The 18,281-nt window shown below is 48.7% G+C and overlaps 1 protein-coding gene across 1 annotated transcript in view; it reads right to left on the reverse strand.

Moving 5' to 3' along the window:
- CARD11 (caspase recruitment domain family member 11) overlaps positions 1-18,281 on the reverse strand; it is a 143,938-nt gene that overhangs the window by 115,740 nt on the left and 9,917 nt on the right. The window lies entirely within an intron of this gene.

Below are 18,281 nucleotides of genomic sequence, written 5' to 3' on the forward strand. Positions count from 1 at the left end.
ACGTTTTTAAGAACTCCCAGACCTTTCCTTGTGGTTTGGCGGGAGGCTTTTCCCACAACGGAGAGGGAAACAAGGAATCCAGAGTCCTTGGGTCCTTCCAGGCTTCTCCCTGCCCTCAGCCTCTGTTCTGGAAACTTCCTTGGGCTTGCCTGGGGGTCATGTCTCCTCCAAGGGCCTCTGGCTCCCCTCCCAGGCACTTCGTGGTGACAGACCCGCCTGTGCCCTCTCCCCAGCCCCAGCTGTCCTGGGCCCGGCACACCCACCCCCACTTGTGCTCTCAAAGTTCTGCTCCACGACCCAGAAACTGTAATTTCTGGAGGTCGACGTTTCTGTAATTCTAGTAATTTCCCCGCCACAGGCCCCTGGAGGCCTTGCTCTTTCACGACCAGCACAGGAGCACCGAGTGGGCAGGACGGTCCTGAATCACGAGCTAAAAATCTGGGTGCGCTGGAGGCATTCTGAGAATACTGGGGCTTAGTCTCCTTGCTGATTTGCCACGGTTTACCCTGCTGCCCCCACACCTCTCCTGTTCTGCCTCAGTTTACCACTCTTCTCTCCCTCTGCCCCTCCTTTGATTCCCCCTGTGATAGCTCAAGAACGTGCCCTCCTGCCTCATGTTTTAAGTTCTCGGAGAAGGGTTCCTCGAGCCACCAAAGGGAGAGGCGTTTGGTTCGTGAAGCCACTAAGCGAGAGAGAAGTAAATCATGGCAGGATCACAGGGGGGTCTGAAGTCTCGGCAGTCTTGAGGGGCGTAGTGTTGGTGGTGCACACGTGCCAGGGGCCAAGGAACAGGGGTTTCCTTCTCGCGGATCAGGCTCAAGAACGCAATCCACGCGCGCACGGAAAGTTCCCCAGAGAAACGGCACCGAGGCCCAGCGCCTCCAAGTCCTTGTTCCCCGAAGACTCGCCTGGGAGCAGCGATCTCCCTGGCACACTCCGGGAAACCTTGAAATCAGGCGGTGTGGTCTTAGAGAAGTCGGGTGTCCCCCGTGCAGTGTGTGAAGGGTACCCCGGAACTTCCAGTTATGCCCCCTTTGAGGCCCCCTCCCCACCACAGATCACCACATTCTGACCTCGAACAGCGGAGGTCAGTTGTGCCTATAACGTCCAAAAACTTTGTGCAAACGGAGCCTTACGTAGATTCTCTTGTGGGGCTGGCTTCTTTCAGTCCACGCTGTGTTTCTGAGATTGAGCAGCGGATTACATGCAGGTATAGGTCGGTGAAGACCTGTCTCTTTTTCTCCCCAACACCTTAATAGAGTTTTTAAGCATTCAGAAAAGTTAGAAAAATTTTATGGTGAACACCCATATATCCCACCCACCTCACTCTAAAATGAACATTCTGCTGTATTTGATTTATCATGTACCCGTGTAGAAATCAATCCTTATTTATTTATTTTTCAATGTTTGTTTATTTTTGAGAGAGAGACAGAGCACGAGTGGGGAAGGGGCAGAGAGAGAAACAGACACAGAATCCGAAGCAGGCTCCAGGCTCTGAGCTGTCGGCACAGAGCCCGACACGGGGCTCGAACTCACGAACTGCGAGATCGTGACCTGAGCCGAAGTCGGATGCTTACCGACTGAGCCACCCAGGCGCCCCAATCCTTGTTTCTTATTATGTGTTGCAAAGTAAGTTGAAAACATCAGCATACTTCACCTGTAAATACTTCGTCATGCGTATTATTAACTAGAGGTGTTTTTTTTGGGTAAAATTTACATACGTGCATATCATCAACAGGAGGCGGTTTCAGGTAAAATTTATGGATTTTAACTATACCACCAAATACGTTTTGAGAAATGTATACACCGTGGAACCCAACCCCCTATGAAGATACAGAACCGTGTGGTCCAATATGGCAGCCACTAGTCACACTTGGCTACTGAGCGCTTGACGTGTGGCTGGTGTGGATAAGAAGTGGAATTTAAAATTCCACTCGACTTTCGTTAACTTTAATTAAAATCTAAAAACCGATACTTGAATCTGCTACCGGAAAACTTTTAACTGTGTTACATTAATATGCAATTTGAGCATATTAATCTCCTTTTTCAACTGTGAACTTTAGAAAATCTACATAGAGGTCAAGTATTTTCAAGGAAAATATAGAGTCTGAATTCAGGCGCTAAAAGTGTAAAAGACACACCAGATTTTGAAGACTTAAAAGGGGCACCTGGGTGACTCAGTCGGTTGGGCATCTTACTCCCGATTTTGGCTCACATCATGATCTCACGGTTCCTGAGATTGAGCCCTGAGTCAGGCTCCCCGCTGAACGTGTGGAGCCTGCTTGGGATTCTCTCTCTCCCTCTGTCTCTGCCCCTCTCCTGCTCATGTGCACGTGCTCTCTCTCTCTCTTTAAAAAATAAACATTTTTGGGGCGCCTGGGTGGCGCAGTCGGTTGAGTGTCTGACTTCAGCCAGGTCACGATCTCGCAGGTCTGTGAGTTCGAGCCCCGCGTCAGGCTCTGGGCTGATGGCTCAGAGCCTGGAGCCTGTTTCCGATTCTGTGTCTCCCTCTCTCTCTGCCCCTTGCCCGTTCATGCTCTGTCTCTCTCTGTCCCAAAAATAAATAAACGTTGAAAAAAAAATTAAAAAAAAAAATAAACATTTTTGGGGCGCCTGGGTGGCGCAGTTGGTTAAGCGTCCGACTTCAGCCAGGTCACGATCTCGCGGTCCGTGAGTTCGAGCCCCGCGTCGGGCTCTGGGCTGATGGCTCAGAGCCTGGAGCCTGTTTCCGATTCTGTGTCTCCCTCTCTCTCTGCCCCTCCCCCGTTCATGCTCTGTCTCTCTCTGTCCCCAAAATAAATAAACATTGAAAAAAAAATTAAATAAAAAATAAACATTTTTTAGAAAGAATACAAAAATACCTCATTCATAATTTTGATAATGATCGCATGTTGAAATAACAGTATTCTCAATATGTTCAGTCAAATAAAATATATTATTAAAATGAATCTCATCTGTTTTTTGATGTTGCTACTAGAAAATTTAAAATTTTGGGGCGCCTGGGTGGCGCAGTCGTTTAAGCGTCCGACTTCAGCCAGGTCACGATCTCGCGGTCCGTGAGTTCGAGCCCCGCGTCAGGCACTGGGCTGGTGGCTCAGAGCCTGGAGCCTGTTTCCGATTCTGTGTCTCCCTCTCTCTCTGCCCCTCCCCCGTTCATGCTCTGTCTCTCTCTGTCCCAAAAATAAATAAACGTTGAAAAAAAAATTAAAAAAAAAAATTTTAAGGCCAAAGAAATATTTCTAATATTTCTGCTCTGAGCAAGGGCTCTCAAGTGGGGACCGTGGCAAGGAGACCCCTCTTCATGTGACATACAGCAGTGAGACAGCCGATGTCCCCCAACCTGGCCCCATAAAGCGGTGCCTCCTGAACTATTTATAGTAGAAGACATTCTCCAACCCTCTACCTAAAAAACAAACAAAACAAAACAAAACAAAACAAAAACCCTGTAATGAGTATCCCAAGAGAAATTCCAGCAGAAATTACACCTGCAAAGTAACAACAGATTGCAACAAAACAGGCCGCCTGAACAGAGGGACAGTTTACGGAAATACGAATCACAGTTGCTAAAACACAAGAAGTTAGTAGGTACAACACCATAGAGGGACCGGGAGATGTCCATCGGGGAGGTCTCCTAGGCTGGCAAATAAATAAAATAAAACCCACACAGAAACGAAAAGTGAGAGCTACAAGTTGAGATGTCATGGGATAGACTCCGAAGAGGCCAACAGCCACTTGAGAGGCACTGAGGCAGGGAGAGAGACTATCGAGGAAGCGAGTCACGAAACGGTGACAGTAATACTTGTCAGAGCTGAGGAGTGACAGCTGTCCACAGTGAGAGGGCCCTCTGAGAACCCCCATGGAGAATGAATAAAGTTCCGGACCTTGCTACATCCTCATGAAATAGCAGAGAAAAAAAAAAAAAAAAAAAAGGTGGGCGATGAGAAGCTTCTACAATCTTCTAAAGAGAGAAAAAATGCAAGCCAAGGCCAAGGATCAGGTGGCACTCTGGCTTCTCATCAGCAGCACTGGATTATCTTCCAGCAAAGAGATAACGAAGTAATGCTCCAGCGTTCTCTGGGAGATTTACTCTAAACGTGGAGTTCTGTATTCAACCAAATAATCAATCAAGTGTGAGAACAAAATAAACACATTCTTAGACATGCAGGGATTTTGGAAATTTACTTCCCAAGCACTTCTCAGGGAGAAAAAAAAAAAATTACTCGAGAATGTACTACAACATGAAAAGGCAATCTAAGAGGAGGACACGAGTTCCGAGAACGAGCGAAAGAAGTCCATGAGAACAGCAAAAAAAACCCAAAAACAAACAAAAAAAGAACAGTAAAGGGGCGGCAAGCCTGGGAAGAAAGTCAGCGCGCACCTGACCTCTCAGGAAAGACGCCTCGTCACCAGAACAACCAGCAACCGTGTGATTACGGGAGCGGACCAGGTCTGATGCCAGATCCACCTGAAAACCTTATTTGTCCCCAGATGTCATTCCCGAGGGGTTGAGCTAGGCAAAGAGCAAACGGGGCCAGTGTGGGTGATTTTTGCCCTTCCCTCGATGTCCTTTTCCACCGGAAAACGTGTTTCCATATACACGTAATTCTTTTATGAGAAAACGTATCATGTCTATGAGAAGCCGGGGAGGGAACCCCTGAATAACAAAGCCCCACGAGGGAGCTGGTTGGTTTAGTCCCCGAAGCTCCCTGCATTCAAGCTGTCACCATGTGCACGTGCATTGGGGCCACAGGGTCACTCACGCTACCGGATGTGAGTCTGGAGAAAAACCCGTTTTATTTGGAAGCGATCTTGTCTTCCTTCTGGGCCCCTTCTCTGTGTAAGTAGGACAAGTCAAAGTTTTTGCTCTCCCTGCCTTAAAATGTAGGTGGCTGCACTAATTTCACAGTGCCTTCAGGTAGAATGTTCTGGAATAAAACGTTTCGTCTCTCCTATGGCTGCCCCTCCCTCTGGGCTCCCCTGGATGGTGTTGGACCGTGTGGGAGAAGAGTGGCTTGCTTGTGGGATCTGGAGGGCCACCAGGAAGACTTGGGGTCCCCAGACTCTGCCCTCTGGTTCCCAGGGTCTGCAGGTGTCTTTCTCGCCTGGGTGCCGCTCCCCCTGCTGGAATTCGGGGCCCACGTCTTGCTCCTGCACCTGAACACCCGCGTGTCCGGCCTGGCTGCCTCTACCTTGGCTTGGGTGGGTATCTGCCACGGTCTTCCCCAGCCCCGAAGGCCACCTGCAGCCTGTGCTGAGGGGTCACCTGGCACGCCTCAGCAGGCTCTTCCTCGGGGCCCGTGTTTCCTCCCACAGGCGAGGCCTGTCTCTGCAGGGTGTGCTGTGGCCTTCAGCGTTTGCGGGGGCAGCCTGAGACCCAGGTCTGGTCCATGTCAGGATCCCCGTCTGTCCCCCTGGCCAGCCATTGAGAGAACTCCAGGAGACCCCGTCTTCCCGGATGTTGGGCAGCTGAGAAAGGAAGGAGGCGCTGGTGCTCACCTGTGTCCAGGCCCAGCTTTCTCCCCGTTGGAGCAGAGGCGGGATCCGGGGGTTATTTCAAGAAGAGATGCTTTTAGAGGGAAAGCGAGGAGAGCCCAAGAGCAGAAGGGTGTGTGTGTGTGTGTGTGCGTGTGTGCGTGCGTGTGTGTGTAAATGCTGAACGGGGAGGGAGGGACCCCAGCTGGAGCCACAGGAGCCCGTAGAGTGAGCTCCCCTGGAGGGGGCAGGCTGCCCCAGGAAGGTGTGCACAGCAGAGTTTCCCGCCATGGGGTCACCCCAAACTGACCAGCGGGGAGTCGGGCCGTAGCTGCACAGCGGCTGCTTTTCATTAAATTCATTCCACTGCCCTAATTTACCAGCTTTGCCTGCGACCCCCCCCCATTTTCATTATTGTTCCCCAAAAGATCTCAAAGAGTTCACCAACACTCCGACCTTCAATTCTGCTGCCCCCGGAACGATTCTAGCCATCGACAGCAGGTTAAGAGCTGCCGGAGCCCCGACAGGAGGGCAGCAGGAGGAGGAATGAGAGGCTGGTGTTACCTAGAGCCGTAGCACCGAGCCAGTCGCCGCCAGTCGCGCTGGGTTCTGAGACATTTCTGTGCTGCGCCGAGAGCAAAACAGCACGAGGGCGGGGACCCGGGGGACGATGAGGTTCTTGCTCTTTGATGACCGCTCCTCGGCTGCTGCTCCCCCCCGCCTCCCCTCCAGAGAGCAATCCCATCTGGTGGCAGCCAGCTTCGACTCCAGGAAAATCACTCCTTATCACTGAAACGGTCGTGCGCTTGGGACAGCAAAAAGGCATTTCACAAACTATTGATCTGAGAATTAATATATTGCTTTTCTCCCAGATGCCACACCTCGCTGCCATTGTATATATTAGTACCCCCGAAAATAGCATCAGGAGCAAAAGAGCCTTCCAGCCTTTAATTACGTTTTACGTACTTTGTGCTTTTATGCTGTTACTGCTGTCTCGGCCCCTTCGTGTTCATTCCTCTCCGTTTCAGAATGTTTCCATCCCATCTCCCTATGCTGAGATGACTCAGAAGGGTGTCAGGGGATCTGTATTACCGCACGCTGATAAAAAAACAACAACACAACAACCCGCTGAGAGGTTCCTGTATGCTGAACACCTTAAATGACCCTTGACTTGTGTGTGTGTGTGTGTGTGTTTCCCCTTTAATTCCTGCAGAAAGCATGGCTTAAATCCAGGAGGAAAATGTTCCCATCTGTAGGCTAGTAATATACATTCAACAGTTTTCAATTGCTTGAGCTATGAAATATGATGATAGCCGTCTATATATCTCATGGGGGGAAAGATACCTTGAAATTCACTCTGCCACAGTATTGATGGGGACGCATTTCTGCAGGAAATGTGCAGAAAGATGCGCGGCTCATGATTTCAGCCGAAGCCCAGGAGGGCGGCCTCGTGATGGGCCACGGAGGGGCCGTCTCGTGCGGCAGGCAGATGTCGGGAAAACGTAGAATCGCCCCACCCGCCACCCACGGCCGTCTGCTGTCCGTTTCCCCCCTTTCCAAGGGGATAGTTGACGGTCTCGGAAACTTGACCATTTTCTTTCTCGGTTAATCAACATTAGGGTAATTGGCACATTACATCCATTTTACAGTGTGGCGTGTGCGCTTGCGGCTCCGAATAAATAATGAATGATCGCAGTAATGACCAGAAACGCGCGTGAGCTACTGCGGCGAGCGCATAATGGATGCTTTGTTTGTCTTCGGGGACTGTATTACCAGCGTGTAACTGATGAGGCTCTAAAACGCTCGGGGTTACCTGAGGCTTGAAAGGTGCTTCATCAAGCGGAGTCCGTTGCTCTGCGCCCAGACCGTAAGAGTGGCCCGATATTTGCTTGCGGTCCCCCTGTTTAAAAATGGAAAATAAGCCGCCCTGCTCATCCATCACCGTGCCTGCCAAATGCTTTCTCCCCCTCCCTCTGCTTTTAGAAAAAGCGACTGGAAACGCCCAAGCAATGCCAATGGCTGAGTTATGTCTGTTTTTAGCACGCAATGTTTGAGCACCAAAGTCAGGGCTCATTAAAACTACGAATGTGGTGGCTTCTAGAATTGGCCACTTTAAACGTAGTCATCTACACATCAGTGGTTCCCGAACTGTTTTATAGTAGTCTGGGTTTTTATGAGGCATCTCTCAGTATCTGTGTGCATAACACACTTCAGTATATTTCCCCAAGGTCCAGCTGAGCACGGCACTGGCGAGCTCACTCCGGCCAGCGAAAAAGTAACAGCCCTCCGTGACGGATGCGAAGAGAACCTGTCGCTTTATCCGTGTCGACGCCAGCGCGTGACCGTTACGGGACGACTAGTTAGAAGAGTTAGATGCCTTTCTGGGCGTGTGTGCTTACTTAATCCTTTTAAGCTTGTGCCTGGGAATATTTTACATTCTATAAAATTAAGCACATTGCTCTCTACTTTGAACTTAGCCGTGTGCGGGGTGGAACACTGGTGTTTCTTCTGACCTTTGATTTTCTTAATTGAAAGGCTGGTGTCCGTTTGAAATGTTTGCACCGAAACGGCTGAGTTCAGGGTGTGGGGACACAGAGAAACTTTGCAAGGGCGGATCGAGGAAGAGCAGATAAGAGGATAGGAAGCAGACAGGAAGAGCAGTCGGGAGAGCAGATAGGAGAAAGGGAGCTCGGCAAGGAGCGAGGAAGGAAGGACGGAAGGACGGAAGGACGGAAGGACGGAAGGAAGGAAGGAAGGAAGGAAGGAAGGATAGCAGGTGTGAGTTAGAACAAATTATCCCAGGAGGGATCCCACAGAAGCAAACGCTGGGAACGAACAACAAAATGCTCACCCGAGAGATAAACGCACTGAATGAGTACATTAGACGCCGTGGAGGTAGAGGGTTTCCTTTGGCATAGTGTCTGAGACACCCACGTGGGAGCTGCCCGGAGGGATGAAGCCAAACCAAAGAAAAACCGCCAAACAACCAAACACTACACCAGCTACATATCCCGTATACACGCTACTTTTCTTCAGCACTGACTTCAGCGTCAGGGGTTGCGAAGATTAAATTATGATGTGGAAATGGCCCACGCAATGTTAAAGTACTCGACCGACACGTGAAATGTACCAATATTCTATTAATAACTGTTCAGTTGCATCAGGCCAGCATATATTACTGTGGGTACAGCTTGTTTAGCACATGCCGTTCCAACCCTTCCAGACACGTCCCACCTCCAGGATGAGCATTGGCCTGTGTGACGACCAGAGCAGATCATTAAAAAAAATTTTTTTTTGTAACGTTTTATTTTTTGAAGAGGCAGAGCAGGACACAGCATGAGCAGGGGAGGGGTAGAGAGAGAGGGAGACACAGAATCCGAACCAGGCTCCAGAGTCCGAGCCGTCAGCACAGAGCCCGACACGGGGCTCGAACTCACAACCCGTGAGATCATGACCTGAGCCGAAGTCGGACGCTTAACCGACCGAACCACGCAGGCACCCCCAGAGCAGATCAGTTTTAACGCTACCCTCTGCACTTCAAAATTAGTTTCGGTAACAATTCTGTCATGATCGGCAGCGGTCATTATTTGTTTGGTTTTGGTTTTAAAATAATGACCAGTTGTAAAAAAGAAGGAATTTCAATGTTAAAGATAGTGTTCAGGGGCACCTGGGTGGCTCAGGTGACCATCTCGTGGTTCGTGGGTTCGAGACCCACGTGGCGCTCTGTGCTGACAGCTCAGAGCCTGGAGCTGCTTCCGATTCTGTGTCTCCCTCTCTCTCTGCCCCTCCCCCACTCACGCTCTGTCTCTCTCTTTCTCTCCAAAATAAACTTAAAAAAATTTTTTTTTAAAGTATTCAAATTCAAGAAAATATCTCATGTGAACTAAAATGCATACTTAATGAAATAAAGACTACAGCTTGTGATTCACCTTGTTTCCCTGTTTTAAATTTTAAACGTAAAAACAACTCCTAGTGGCCACAGGAATGGTAGAAATGAAATAACTCAAGTTTTGTTTTGTTCTTTATAATTGCTGTGCTAGTGTTATCCATTAGGAATCGGCTGTTGAAAGACAAGTGTACAATGCCACGGGAGAACCACGAGATGAGAACTGGTCTCAACAGAGCTTAAGCAGTTCTGAACCTGTAGGAACTTTTAAATTTTAAAGAGCTTTATTGAGATATAATCTGTGTACCATAAAGCTCACCTATTTAAAGTGTGCAATTCAATCAAAATTGCACTGGCATTCTTCTCAAAGCTAGAAGAAACAATCCTAAAATTTGTATGGACCCACAAAAGACCCCAAATAGCCAAAGTAATGTTGAAAAAGAAAACCAAAGCGGGAGGCATCACAATCCCGGACTTTAGCCTCTACTACAAAGCCGTAAGCATCTACACAGTACGGTATTGGCACAAAACAGACACACAGACCAATGGAAGAGAATAGAGAACCCAAAATTGGACGCACAAATGTATGGCCAACTCATCTTTGACAAAGCAGGAAAGAATATCCAACGGAAAAAAGACAGTCTCTTTAGCAAATGGTGCTGGGAGAGCTGGACAGCAACATGCAGAAGAATGAAACTAGACCACTTTCTTACACCATACACAAAAATAAACTCTAAATGGATGAAGGACCTGAATGTGAGACAGGAAACCATCAAAACCCTAGAGGAGAACACAGGCAACAACCTCTTTGACCTCAGCCGCAGCAACTTCTTACTCAACCCGTCTCCAAAGGCAAGGGAAATAAAAGCAAAAATGAACTACTGGGACCTCATCAAGATAAAAAGCTCCTGCACAGCGAAGGACACAACCAGCAAAACCAAAAGGCAACTGACGGAATGGGAGAAGATATTTGCAAACGACCTATCAGATAAAGAGTTAGTATCCAAAATCTATAAAGAACTTACCAAACTCAACACCCAAAGAACAAATAATCCAGTGAAGGAATGGGAAGAAGGCATGAATAGACACTTCTCCCAAGAAGACATCCAGATGGAACAGACACATGAAACGATGCTCAGCGTCACTCATCATCAGGGAAATACAAATCAAAACCACACTGAGATATGACCTCACTCCGGTCAGAGTGGCTAAAATAAACAATTCAGGAAACAACAGATGCTGGCAAGGATGTGGAGAAACGGGAACCCTCCTACACTGTCGGTGGGAATGCAAACTGGTGCAGCCCCTCTGGAGGACAGTATAGAGGTTCCTCAAAAAATTAAAAATAGATCTACCCTATGACCCAATAATAGCACCACTAGGAATTTATCCAAAGGATACAGGAGTGCTGATTCATGGGGGCACATGTACCCCAATGTTTATGGCAGTGCTTTCAACAATGGCCAAAGTATGGAAAGAGCCCCAATTCAACTGATGAATGGATAAAGATGTGGTTTATATATACAACGGAATACTACTTGGCAATGAAAGAGAATGAAATCTTGCCATTTGTAGCAACATAGATGGAACTGGAGGGTATTATGCTAAATGAAATAAGTCAGGCAGAGAAAGACAGATATCACATGTTTTCACGCATCTGTGGATCTTGAGAAACTTAACAGAAGACCATGGGGGAGGGGAAGGGGAAGGGGAAAAATAGTTTCAAATGGAGAAGGTGGGAGGCGAACCATAAGAGACTCCTAAATACAGAGAACAAACTGATGGTGGATGGGGACGGGGAAGAGGGGCAAATGGGTGATGGGCACTGCGGAGGGCACCTGTTGGGATGAGCACTGGGTGTAGTATGTAAGCGATGAATCATAGGAATCTACTCCCAAAGCCAAGAATACACTGTATACACTGTATGTTAGCTAACTTGACAATAAATATTTTAACAAAATAAAAGACTTCATGGTAAAAGTGACAATTAAAAAAAATAAAGTGTGTAATTCAATGGGTTTTGGTATCTATCTCTGCAGAGTTGTGTAATCACACCCTAACCTAATTAGAGAACATTTTAATCACCACCCCCCCAAACCAACCCGGTACCCACAGGCAGTCATTCTCGCCCCTCCCTCCAAGCTCCTCCTCCACCACCCCTTCCTACCCTCCCTCCCCCGACCCTGTGGCTGGCCACGAATCTACGCTCTATTTCTATGGATTTGCCTTTTCTGGACATTTCATACAAAAGGAAGCAGGCAGGAGGAGGACGTTTGTATCCGGCTTCTTTCATTTAGCCAAAGGCTTCCAGGGTTCATCTGGGTCATGGCATAAATCAGCATTTTATTCCTTGTGTTGCCAAATAATACTCTTTTCTCTAAATACACATTTGGTTGGTCTTTTTATCAGTTGATGGACATACAGGTTGTTTCCACTTTGGAGCAACTACAAATAATGCTATGAACATTTACGTACAAGCTTTTGTGTTGACATCTGTTTCCTCTTACTTGAGTAGGTAACTAAGAGTAGCACTGCGGGGCCACATTGAACTCTAACATCTTGGGGACCTGCCAAACTGTTTTCCAAAGCAGCTCCACCATTTACATTCCCACCAACAACGTATGAGCCAATTTTTCCTTTTCTTGCCAACACTCGCTACTGTCGGTGTCTTCTGTCATAACCATTCTAATGGGCGTGAAGTGGTATCTCATTGTGGGTTTGATCTGCGTTTCCCTGACGACTAAGGACACTGAGCATCTTTCTTTGTGTTTATTCGCTATTTGCATATCTCCTTTATAGAGCTGTCCATTCACATTCTTTGACCATTTAAAAAAACGGGGTTGACTTTTTATTATTGAGTTGTAAGAGTTCTTTATGTATGCTGGATACGAGTCCCTTATCAGATTTGTGGTCTGTAGATATTCTCCCTCATTCTGTGGGTTCTTTTCACTTTCCTGATGGTATCGTTTGTAGGAAAAGTTTTAATTTTGATGCAGTCCACTTGATTTTGTCTTTTGTCACGTTGTGCACTGGTGAAATATCTAAGGAATCAGTGACTAATCCGAGGTCACAAATATATACTCACATGTTTTCTTCCAAGAGGGTCGTAAGTTTAGTCCTTACATTTAGGTGTGGGATCCACTTGGATGTAACATTTGTGTATAGAGTGAGGTAGGGATCCAAATTCATTCTTTTGTGGGCAGACCTCTCTTTGTCCCAGCACCCTCATTGAAAAGACAGTTCTCTCAACGAATTGTTTTGGCCTCTTTGTTGAAAACCAATTGTCTATAAATAAAGGTTTATTTTCAGAGTCTCAATTTTATTCCATTATGTATATGTCCATCCTTAAGGTAGTACTACAATACACTGATTACATTAGCTTGGTAGTGAGCTTTGAAATCAGAAGGTATGAGTTCTTCAACTTTGTTATTCATTTGCAAGATTGTCTTGGCTGTTCTGGGGTCTTTCAATTTCCGCATGACTTTTAGGGCCAGCGCGTCAATTTTTGCTGAACAGGCAGAGAAGGTTTTGATAGGAATTGTGTTGAATCTGTATATCAATTTGAGGAGGACAAACATGGGATGTCTTCTCATTTATTTACATCTTTAACTTCTTTCAATGATATTTTTATGGTTTTCAGTGTATAAGTCTTCACTTCTGTTAAATTTATTCTTCAGTTATTTTATGCTTTTGATGCTATTGTAAATAAATAGTTTTAACTTTTCCTTTCTTTTTTTTTTAATGTTTACTTATTTTTGAGAGAGAGAGAGAGAGAGAGAGAGGGAGACATAGAATCTGAAACAGGCTCCAGGCTCTGAGCTGTCACCACAGAGCCCGACGCGGGGTTCGAACCCACCAACCGTGGAATCGTGACCTGAGCCAAAGTTGAATGCTTAACCGACTGAGCCACCCAGGCACTCCTTGACTTTTTCTAAATATTGTAAATAGTTTTCTTGGTTTTGTTTTCAGATTGTTTATTGCTAGTGTACAGAAATACAATTGATTTTTGTATATTTATCTTGTATCTCTCAATCTTCCTGAAACTGTTGATTAGCTTTAATAGTGTTTCGGTGGATTTCTTGGGATCTTCCATATACAGGATCATGTCATCTGCACAGAGAGGTAGTCGTACTTTTTTTTTTCTAATCCGTATACCTTTTCTTTCTTTTTCTTGCCTAATAGCCTTGGCCAGGCCCTCCAGCAGAAGTGCTGAGACGCGCAACCTTGTCTTGTTTCCATGGCAACACCCCTGTGAACGGAACATGCTGTGTAGCTGAGCTGGTGTGTGTTGGGGGTGGGCTGTTGAACTGCATGAATTCCTATGTAGAATACAGTACTTATCCAAGTTCAAGTAATAAACATGTGCTAATCTGGGGCTCACATATACGTGATTAAAACCCTACAGTAACCACAGCAATTGTTCAGCACTTAGACAAATCAAAGGTATTTTTTAAGGAGGAATTTATCCCTGGCATTATGTAGCGTTGCTGGTGCAATTAGCTGGTCTTATTGTAAAATTCCCCACGATGCGTTTTCTGTTGCTCACATCCAAAGCAGATGGTACCCAAGGCCCACACCCCTCGGTGCGAGCATGCGTGCCCCGTTTTTCCAGCAGTCTCTGAACCGTCCTTTGGGTGTGAACCAATCCGTCTTGGGCACACACGCCGGGCCACCCACGAGATGGGCCACAGCGCCCACTGCTGCCTCCCGCCCCACCCTGTGCCCAGAAGACCCTTCACACCTGCTGCGGAGTTGACTGGGATGGTCTGGGGACCCAGTGAGTGGCACCGTCCACTCTGTCTCAACACTGGGGTTGGGGGCCCGCGGTCCGAGGGTGCAGGATGACAGTGCCACGGGGGCTGCGGTGTTGAGTCCCCACGCCCCTGGGTGGAGCGGGGCCCGTGACAATGACGTGGCTGTACTGTCGCTCACCCTGTGACCCTGGGCTCGCGGCTGCAGCTATGTTTCTCTCCCGTTAAAAGGAGCCCTGGGACAGCCTCGACCCCCTGCACCACCTCGGCGCCTCCCTCGTTCACTGCCCGCCCCAGAGCGGAAGGTTTTGTTAACGTGGCGTCGGTACTGAGCCTTCGGAAGGAACGAGGTGCTATGAATAAACGGGGGGAGAAACAACCCGCTGATCTCATCCCTACCGTCTAGGGGCTTGCGTTCTTGGGTTTGTCAAAAATACATATTTAAACTTTCATTTGCTAATTCTTTTACACGGAGCAGGGGGAATGGAGAGGGAGTGGTTTCCTTATGTGAGCTCACTAACTGAGATTAGCTATTTTTAGAAAAAGCTTCCTTATTTTGAATAAGGAAGTGCGTGCTCCCCAAGAGGCTGTCACGGAAGGAGGGGGCTGCCAGCACCCCACTCGAGTCCCCCGGTATGTGCCACTTCTGGGCCCCAAGGCCCCATTATCACCAGCCATGGTCACCCGGGAGTCTCCATGGCTCACGCCCATCCCTCAGCTACCCCAGCGAACGGCTGGTGCGGCTGGAGGGTGATTACCCCAAGTCACTGTCACTTACCTGTGTAGCAGGTGACTCTGCCGTGCACCTGCGCGGGGTCCCCAGCAGGACCGGCTGTCGCTGCCCACGGCAGTAGCTGGGTCAACAGAACCCTTTTGCTTACTGTGCCCGTTCCCCGTCCTAGCCCGTCACTGTCCCACCGGGACGTTCTGGGACCTCCTCCCGTGTAAGCCACTTGCCTTCCAATCTGGTTTCAGGGTCTGCTTCTGGGGTCCCCAACCCAAGAGAGAATCAACGGCACGAGGACGAGGGCTGAGAGAGGGTCTCTTGGGAATCTGGGGTGACCACGGACACCTCCATTTTTTTTTTTCTCGATAGCACATCATCTACCATGGGAAGGGTCAGCAAGCCCACAGCCCGCGGCCAAATCCAAAGCACAGTCTTACATTCTGGTAGAGTCTGGAGTGAAGAATTGTTGCTACTTTTTTGTTTCGTTTGGTCAGGATCTCATGATGGGGACGTTTACTGTTCCCCCGCCCCCCCTCCAGTGTTGTTGAGATATGATTGATACGTAACAGTGTATTTGCTTCAGGTACACAACACAGTGATTCGGGGTCTGGACATATTGTGCAATGCTCACCACAGTAAGTTTGGTTAACTTCCACCACTACACATAGTTAATTTTTTTTTCTCATGATGACGACTTTAACGGTTTACTCTCTTAGCAGCGGTCAAATACAGACTACGGTATTTTTAGATCGCCACTTTTAAGGTTCCCACAATTCTTAACGTGTGACAACGTGCCAGAAATGGCCACCAAACTGTGCGTTTTAAAACATTTTCCTGAAAGGAACGGACTCTTTTGACACACAGGGCGATGCGAGCATGCTTTTGCCACGTCGAGTAGAGGGCTTGCTTTAAAAAGATGTTGATTCATTACCCAGGAAGGTGGCGTGGGTGGGTTTACAGCCGTAGGAGGAAATCTGTTGTCCTTCTAACGTGTCAGGTGTCTCATCTGGAGCTATCACTGGTGTGTGTGGGAAGCCTTTTGGGAATGTGTGGTCTGGGTCACATGACCTTGAACTGAGAGTCCAGCACATTTGTTTCCAGGAAGCTCTCTCCTGTATCTGAGAAGTGGGCTAGGAATTCCTGCCCCACTCGTTTGTCGTGAGAAGCCAGGGAGGATGGTGAGTAAACATGTGATCTGATCTGTTTCCTCTCCTGCCCTCGCCACACACTTGCCTTCAAGTGGAGGCTGGAACCAAGGACAGTTTAGTGTGGCTTCTTTATTTTTTTTTTAATTTTTTTTTTAACGTTTATTTATTTTTGGGACAGAGAGAGACAGAGCATGAACGGGGGGGGGGGGGGGGCAGAGAGAGAGGGAGACACAGAATCGGAAACAGGCTCCAGGCTCCGAGCCATCAGCCCAGAGCCCGACATGGGGCTCGAACTCGCGGACCACGAGATCGTGACCTGGCTGAAGTCGGACGCTTAACCGACTGCGCCACCCAGGCGCCCCAAAGATCACTTTCTTTTTTTTTTATTTTTGGGACAGAGAGAGACAGAGCATGAACGGGGGAGGGGCAGAGAGAGAGGGAGACACAGAATCGGAAACAGGCTCCAGGCTCTGAGCCATCAGCCCAGAGCCCGACGCGGGGCTCAAACTCCCGGACCGCGAGATCGTGACCTGGCTGAAGTCGGACGCTTAACCGACTGCGCCACCCAGGCGCCCCTAGTGTGGCTTCTTTAAAGTTTCCAGCATCTCTGGTAAGCATCAGACAAGCACCAGACGAAAGGCGGTTTATAGATACAAAATGCCGCTCTGATTACAATTAAGCCTTATGCCCAAAGTGATATAAATAAGGGGAGTAACAATAAAGAGGAAAAAAGTATCACAGCCTCGGTGCAGGAATCCACGTGTGCGACTGATCTGTGGGCTCAGGGACCAGGAAAACGGAACTGCACACGGCTGGGGGACCGTGGGCACAGACTCTGAGAAATTAAGCGTCTCCTCCTTAGGAGCAAGGAGGGGATGAGGGTAACCATCTCTGTTCTTGGCTGGGTAACGGGCCGACCCTCCTTCCGCCTCTGCGTCCCCTTCCTCTCAACCCCAGGGGGCGCTCTTTCCTCTGCCTTGGTACCAGGCTTCCACCAGCTCCCTTGCGCCTGGACCATGCCAACCCTCTCCGCCGCCAGCTTCCCGTGCAAATCCCACCCATCCGGGGGTCAGGACCGCACCCGATGGTTTGCGCACCTGCCTCTGTGCCCGCACTGCGCTGAGCCCTTTCACAGAGTAGCTCAATCCCACCGTGACTGCAGGTCTTGGTTTGGGCTTCCCCGGAAACCAAGGCCGAGACGGGGAACTCTGTGCACATGGTGTACTTGGGAGGGGATCCCAGGAAACAAGGTAGGAGCAGGAGGAAACAAGGCTGGGGAGGCTGAGAACACAGCGCGCTTGGAGAACAGGTGAGCACTGGGGACGGAGGAGCGCTGCCCCCTGGGGGGCCCTGGGGACAGCTCAGAATGGCATGGGGTGACCTCCCCTGGGGAGTGCGAAGCTGTTCTTTATCCACCAGCTCCTGGAGTGCCTGGAAAAGGCCCCCGGGGGCACAAAAATGCACATACAGCTAGAGGGAACCAGTGGGTGCCCACTAAAACCGATTCCAAGGGAGGAACCTCGGAGTTCTGCCTACACGCAGAGGAAGCCAGTCCCCATCTTGCAGATGGGGTTACCGGTGCTGGCCGCTGACTCATGGTGGAACCAGGGACTCCTACTATTCTGTTGAGGAGTCTCACCTCCTATTCCTTGCCCCCCACCCAGCGCCGAGAGGAATCCAGTTGTACAGAAAAGAGCACGGATTACGTTCATGACCAAACCACCAGCCCTCAGGCCCCAGGGCCCTTGCACATCCACCCTCGGAATCCTGTGAGGCCCAGCACGTGCCTTTGCTGCCTGTCCTTGAGCCTGAAGCGCACACATTTGAACTGGCTCCCACTTGCAGCGTGAGGTGGGAGTGAGGTGGGGAAAACTCACTGTCAGAAGCAAGATCCAGATATGGACGAAGTCATGAGACCTCCCAGGGGAAGGGGCCTCGGGCTTCGGTCTCTGAGGGAGAAGGTGTTTCAAAGCACAGATCCTCTGCCAAAAATTAAAATGAATTTCAGTCCTAAGTTGCGTCACGTTTCTCCACACATATTACAGGGAGTTATATTACATATAAGTTATATATAAGTTATATTACATATAAGTTATATATAAGTTATATTACATATAAGTTATATATAACTTATATTATATATGTTATATTACACATAACTTAATGCCCGCCCAAGTGGCTTCTCAAGGCCCCCTGCCTCCTGTCCCTAGTGCCCAGCTGCTCCCGAGACCCTAATGGCCAAACTCACCCCCTGCCTCAACTCCTCCCCAAGCCCTGGCTCGGGGGCTCCCTCCCCC

This window comes from Prionailurus bengalensis, chromosome E3 (genome assembly GCF_016509475.1).
Source record: "Prionailurus bengalensis isolate Pbe53 chromosome E3, Fcat_Pben_1.1_paternal_pri, whole genome shotgun sequence".
In the NCBI taxonomy this organism is placed as follows: domain Eukaryota; kingdom Metazoa; phylum Chordata; class Mammalia; order Carnivora; family Felidae; genus Prionailurus; species Prionailurus bengalensis.